Genomic DNA, 7,245 nt, shown 5'->3' with positions numbered 1-7,245 from the left:
TACTAAAGTAATTGTCAGTCCCTTATTGTGGTTGGAGGTTTCTTTTCACTCTAAGCAGAGTTACCATTGCCAATCTCCTTGCGAATCTTAGTTATTTGAGCCCTGGGTTGTGTAGACTTAAACAGTTGTGCTTCTGGAAGACCAAATTGATTCAGATTTAGATTCTTTTTTTTCCTGACTACACGGTAAAAGGGGTTACAACTGGAAAACAGGATTTATAGTCTGGGTTATTTTCATTGGAGTCATGAGGTTTCCAGACTGCTGTTCTTCCTCGGCGTGCTCCAGCAGTATGTCACCTCGCTGACATAAAAGTCCACAAGCCCAGAGGGACTGTTAGAGGACTCTGAAGCACTGCGGCCTGCCGGAGGAAAACACCTCTGCTTTAAAAGTCTCACCTAACCTTTTATTTTTTTTTTTTGCCAAACTATTAACGAGGGCACATCATCAGGCAGCATATCTTTGTCATTTCCGACAGCACAAATCAGCAACTGCTACAACATGTGGTTAAGGAGTGCTGGGAAAAGTGACAGATTTCTGGAGGCTTCAAAGGAAGAACAGATGTGTTTTCAGTCACACAGACATCTCCTGATCCAAACAGTCATTCATTGCATTTACAGGCTGATTACGAGCAGTGGTTTCTGATCTATAATTTGGTAACTCAGGATTTCTGTTGAAGACAAGTCTTGGCACTTCAGGTGATGTTCCATAATATCAGTTTTGGTGTAGGATGCAGAATCAGTTGTGGTTTAGGAAAGGGTGAAAATACACCTGGTCGCCCAGCCTCTCAGGATACCTTGTGTCAGAGTTGCATGTACCCCATGCACACCGTTTGACCATTTTTAAACTTCAAATCTCCGAAAAAGCTCATAAAACCGAACAAACTTACTTTCTTTAATGCATTTCAATGGACGTCCAGGCAGAGAATGTCCCAGTGTATGGGAATGGCTATACGCACTGTGATTGGCTCATTGCGTTTAAGGGCTGGACTTAGCCATTGAGACAAAAGGACGCAGTAAACTCACTATCAGCACATCAGGGGACGCAGTCTATTGTTTCCCTGATGATGCTACATTGTGAACAACAAATCTGTGTTGACGTCAACAGGAGGAGAGCTAGTTAACGTTAGCTGTTAGCAGGTGTCCGGAGCTAACAGCTGACGGAAGTTGCATTGAGTTACATTATGATGTGTTTAAGCTGTATTCAGTAAAGATGAGTACAGGATGAAGGTGAATATTGTGTCTCAGATCGCATTCTTCTGTTGAGTGTAGAATGATGGACACTTTTCACCCTCAGCAGTCACCATCTTCTGCTACGTCACAAGCTCTTCAGCTTTTGACATGGTGGCTGAGAACAACGAGGAGCCTGCATGAACACCGCCGTGCCATACAGATGTTAGTTAACATATTTTTTTCACTGAGTACCGATACTATTGTTGAATCAGTAACGTTTGTAGGGTCTGTGATGATGTGGTACCACAAACAATTATACGAGTTAGCATTCGCCAACTAGCTAACTTGCTCCTAGCTACAGTGGCACATTTTAATCAGCACTGATGTCGTGGCCTAAGTTTGGTTTATGCGTGGGCAGAGATAGCGGTCAAATGTTGCCGATAATGCTCCACAGTTCATTTGCAATTTGCTGTTTCAAAAGAAGACAACGACGAAGAAGAAGAGGCAGTTTAAAAACAAAAAGCCGTCGTCAAAATAGCAGGTTGCAATCTGATACAACACTACCCTGTTGCAATTAGTGCACCACACAAGAAGTTCGTAGTGTACATAGTGTACTACACTGAAGTGTACTAATGGAAGTATGCGATTGGAGACCCACTCTTTAACTTCTCATGATGTGTTCAATGTAATCTTGTAAAATGTAGTTTTTAGTGAGAAACTTGTATAAATATAGCTGTCTGAAGGAGAAATTTGTGGATGTTTTGACAGCAATATAAAGTGTAACATGTAAGGCCTTTGAATAAGTTATTAATATTTAAAATGTTATGTATGTAAAAGAAGGGTATTTTAAAGGTTGTTTGTGCTCGTTTAAAGACTGAAATACATTGAAATTGTTCTTTTTCTCTTCTTTAATAAAGATGTCTTTGTTTCCCTGGCACAGGGGGAATAAATAACGACAAAAACAAAATCAACAACAAAACATCACTATCGTTGTTATTTATAACATCTGTATCAGCCCAGAATTTCACAATCGGTGCATCCTGATTTTGTTACTGTACAAATAACAATAAAGCAGAGGAAAGGGGAGAAATCTGATTCCTGATCAGCTGCATGTGCAGTAAATGCAGATTTTACTGTCAAAGGAAACACGTTCTCTGATTTCCTGCCGTAAAGAAGTGACCTCTTATCGACTCTATGGTGCAGTCTCTGTATTAAAGAGTTCAGTTAGAGTAAAAATAGACAGTGTTTCCAATTCACTGCCTTTGGATTAAAGAAAAAAATGGCTGAGTTGATTAAAATGTGGGAATTGAAGTCACAGCTGGAGCTGCCTGATTGGCTGGTGAGGCTGCTGATCCCACCCATCATCATACCTGGTCAAAGGTCCCAACACACACATCAGACATTCATCTTTATCACCCAATCCATGTTTCTTTCCTCTGGAGGACTGAAGGAGGCTTTTCTTCTTCTTCTTCTTCTTCTTCCTTCTTCTTCTGCATGATTAACGTCGTCCTCTGCCACCACGCCCCACTGCTGTCTATTTTTAGAGACCCATGTCAGGGAGTGCCAGCATCCTTTGTTGGCCACAATTCACATGATGGATGAAATCATCTCAAAATCCTCCTCCTCCTCCTCCTCCTCCTCCCTCCAGCCCCTCACACACTCTGTCATTCCCTTTTTTAACTCCCCCGCTGGGCTCTGATATCACCGTGAACTGGGGCACAGAAAGCCTCTTTTTTATCAGGGAGGAAAAAACAAAAACAAAAAAAAAAACCCCAACATAAACTGCCTAAGCTGCCTCAGAGTGGTTTTATTTCTCAAATCCCCAAACTGGATTTTGAGTGACGAAGAGGAGGAGGATGCTGAGAGTGAGATTTCAAAACAAAGAGAAAGAATCAGCTCTGTCGCTCTGACTTCCTGTCTGTCTCGGAGGTCTGTGATGACGAGGATCAGCTGACAGAGCGGGATGAAGGCTGAGAGGCGAAGGACGTGATGTTTTGTTCCCAGAGGACGTGACTTTATTCTGCAGGATCTAAGAAGAGAGGAGGTGATTGTCTCTGCGACACACTGACACACATCGTCCTGTGAAGGCCTCACGGGGGCTGCAGTTGTATCTGGTTCAAATACTCAGTGTTCACTCTTTGTTAAAGATGCAACGTGCTCAGATGTTACTGACCTGTCCCGCAGTAGATATCCACTGGATACGTGGCTCTCCAAAAATATTTGCCGGTGCTCCCAAAGATTTCGACATCAGGCGACAGTTGATGGATTCAGAGATTTAAGGAACCAAAATTACTCTGAAGCAAAGGGGACGTGAAATAGCAACTTATATACCACATAGAAATCCAAGGGCCCATCTGTGGGCCCTCATAAAGTTTTATTTGATGATTATGACACGTAAACAACTGTTGTATCTGCTTATGTTCAAGTGGTTTACTCATACGACCTTTCATTCAAAAGCTACGCTTCTTGTGGTTTGATTGTTGCATACGGCTTTAAGATACAACCACCACAGCAGCTTCGATAAACACTTCTGTCAGACAAACAAAAAAAAGCTTTGACTCACCTGTGAAGTGTTATTTTAATCCACCAATCTATAAAATCCAGACAGAAATGTTCTCACACACTCCCAAAGGTAGTGTCCATGCGGACCCTCGCCGGCACATAGACGCTGAATCTATGCATTGGCCCCTACACATGCAAATGTATAAATAAAATAATAGTTAAAGTGCTTTATATGATAATTCTGCAAGTTCAAAGTAACAGTATGATATTATTCCTGCTGAAATGTATTTATATTTTAGTCAGGAACACTTTAGTCAAAGAAAACTTTATTTCCATTTGCAGTGTTATATTTGGCAGTATGTCTCTGTTCTGGGGCCTCCCTGCCCTTCCATGCGCCCACATGGAAAGCCCAAGGCAGGGAGAGCAGCAGCAATGACAAACAGAAATGACACTCATAAGTCAGACACAGCATGACAAGGAGGAGCTGGGGTGGAGGCAGCTTGCAGAGGAAGCAGCAACAGGAGGCAGGACAGAGCAGTTTGAATAGGGCACCCTGAATGAGATTCACCATATTGTTTGAATAGAAGGGAATCATGTGATCTATCAGCTGACTCCCTTCATCAATCAGCTGCTCCATCAGTTGATTGGGCTGTTTGAGATCAGCTGATGTAGCTGGGATGTGAGCTGAGCCTGACATCATGTCCTGTCTGATCTAACACTGTGCTCAGTATCTCCTCACGACAGTGTTACTGTACGGTGTTACAGCAACACTGAAGTAAACTTAATTATCTGCAGACAATAATTCTCTGTGGTTTCATCACTTCAAATTTACCTTTTCACGTCACAGTCATTTGATCAGTCGTTTGTATAAAAGTATTGTAAAAGTATTGATTAGTGCAGTTTTAGCTTTGTGAGTGAACAGACGTGAGAATACTGCAGCTGATGACCTGCTGACCTTTAACCCTGGCAGCTCCAGCAGCACCTCACTGTGTCACTGAGGGTGTCATCACTCTGCAGACCTGCACTTCAGCTGTGTGTGTGTGTGTGTGTGAGACTCACACAAAGCTCAGTATGAGTGTGTTATGTAAGTCACACACACACACACACACACACACACACACACACACACACACACACAAACTCATGTATTATATCTGCGTCCTCCCTGTGTAAAACAAACACTTGATGTCCTGAAGTGTCGCATGTGTTTGTAGTGTGATGAAACTGGAACACGGCGTGGAGCTGCTGCTCTCTCTCTCTCTCTCTCTCTCTCTCTCTCTCTCGTCGTGTTTCTCTTCTGCCTCGTCAGCGGAGTTTCATCTGGTGGCGAGGCGGAAGTGCAGACATGTGTTTCTAATCCCGCCGCAGGTCAGAGCCAATCAGCCGGGCCGGCTCTGATCATTTCAAAGGCTCTGACACAGTAAACACCAAACACACACACACACACACACACACACACACACAGCGAGATGAGGCGAGTGTTTACCCTGCAGCTTGTTTCACTTCACGTCTCTTCTGTCAGGAGGGTGGAGCTGCGACGTGTCCGTCAGACATCAAAGAGCAGCGGCTGTTTGGTTTCTCGACCTCCATCACCTTTTGTTTCTGAGGTGGACCGCTGGGTTGGCTGCTGAGCTGGTGACCTTTGACCCCGAACTTCCTGTCCACTCTGGACTCTGAGCGGTGTTTTTCTATTTCAGAGATTTACTCAGACTGAAAGATGAGAAACACTGTTTTGTTCTTTATTAGTTTGCTTTTTTTTGTTTAAATTTATAGCTTTAATGTGAATTTTACAGTTTAGCATCTTTTCATTTTGTAAATATGAATCATAAGTTACATCCTCGCTGACACTGACCTGAGCCAACCCTGGTTAGTTGTGAGGTCATTAATGTGAAGAGCACTGAAGGGTAATAAACTAACATGAAGTGAGTTTAAGTTAAATGAACTGAAGTTACATTGACTTCAGTCTGAGCTGAAATGGAATTAAACCTGGTGCGTAAGTCGTCCCAAAAGTGCTAACAAAACATAAACAACCCGGCATATATCCGCCATTGTTGTTGTGGTTCCCGGGTGCCTAATGGGCATGTGCAAACTGGGTTGTAACGTTATCGTTTTCCAAAATCTCCGTCCATCCTGTTTACACGTCTCCATAGAAACAGATATTTTTAAAAACTTTCACTTTGGAAGCTGTTTTTGAAAATCTCTGTTTTATCTAGAAATATGCCGACTACGTGTAAATGATAGGTGCAAACGCAAAGATAAATACCCGTTTTCAGAAATATACGGAACCGTATAAATACGCCCTTAGGGGGATATATCGGCAGAATATAATGAGGAATACACAATACTGGATTTTTTGCCAATGTTTTCTGGGAGTTGGTCTTAAAGAGACAGGCGCTAAAACAGAGCGTCTCAGACAGAAGGTGAATGCAGGTGTTTCAGCACAAACAGTTTAATAGTTTAACTTCAGTGAGATCTCATTAAATAAAGTTAGAAATATGTGTCAAAAAATGTTCCAGTCCTGTTGGAGAATTAAGAAAAACTTTTTCACCCATCCGTCTGATTCAACTTTGACCTTCTGTACTTGTCCTAACTGATGGGACCAAAACTACAACAACTCTCAGCTTGTAAAGAAACAGAATTTTCTCAATGACCTTTTTTCTAGCATCACCTTTGTGTGTGTCAGCAGTAAAACAAGAGGCCCGCAGGTGTTAAAGCACAGCAGAGAGGGGTAGAGTTAGTGACGGACAGGCGTGGTCTGCTACTCCTGCTCTTATGAAACCAGCCGCCTGTGAACAAAACTTCCTCTGAATTTCCACCATCTTCACAGATCAAAGGCTCGTCCCTGTTTTCTGCTGCAGGCTGTGAAATATGACTTTATTCCTCCTCCCACACTCCATCCATGCATACCAATCTGACAACTCCTACTATTAACCACCGTGTGTGTGTGTGTGTGTGTGTGTGTGGGAGGGGCTGTGCACGTGTGATTGTGTGTTGTGTAGCCTGCGGCTGCAGCTGTATATATCTTCCAGTTCTCAGCTCGGAGCGTTGTGTTTCTAAACTTTGGGTGCTCTTCCCGTCTCGTGTTGTGTAAGAGCTGCAGCCCACACAGCCAAGCTGAGAGCCCAGAAAATGAACCCCGCGGCTCCCAGAGGGCCGGGAGGAGGGAGGGGCAGACGACTTTCACCACACTTAAAGGAGTAACCCACAAAACTCATTTCTCATTTCATCTGCTCCGGTTTCACTGCGCTGGACTCTCCCACTGTGGGCCAATTAAAAATGTTCTAACCAGTCTGCATCACTTTTCCAGAGCAAAATATCTCAACTACTACTGAAACGATTCCCGTCACATTTGTTATATATACAAGATCTGTCCAATCTGTCTAATCATGCCCATAGAAAATGACTCGAAGTGAAAATGACACCTTCAGAAACTGCTCAAGTGAAAGTAAAAAAGTATGTGGTTAATAAATTACTCAGTAACTTTCTATTTGAATATTTTTAGGGTGTGTGGGCCAGTGCAAAATAATTTTCTCAGTTTAAAAATAACCTGTTTTGATGAAGATATGTGAATTCA

The sequence above is a fragment of the Epinephelus fuscoguttatus genome, linkage group LG3, assembly GCF_011397635.1.
Source record: "Epinephelus fuscoguttatus linkage group LG3, E.fuscoguttatus.final_Chr_v1".
Lineage (NCBI taxonomy): Eukaryota > Metazoa > Chordata > Actinopteri > Perciformes > Serranidae > Epinephelus > Epinephelus fuscoguttatus.
The sequence above is the reverse complement of the archived record's forward strand: the minus strand, read 5'-3'. Positions refer to the sequence as shown.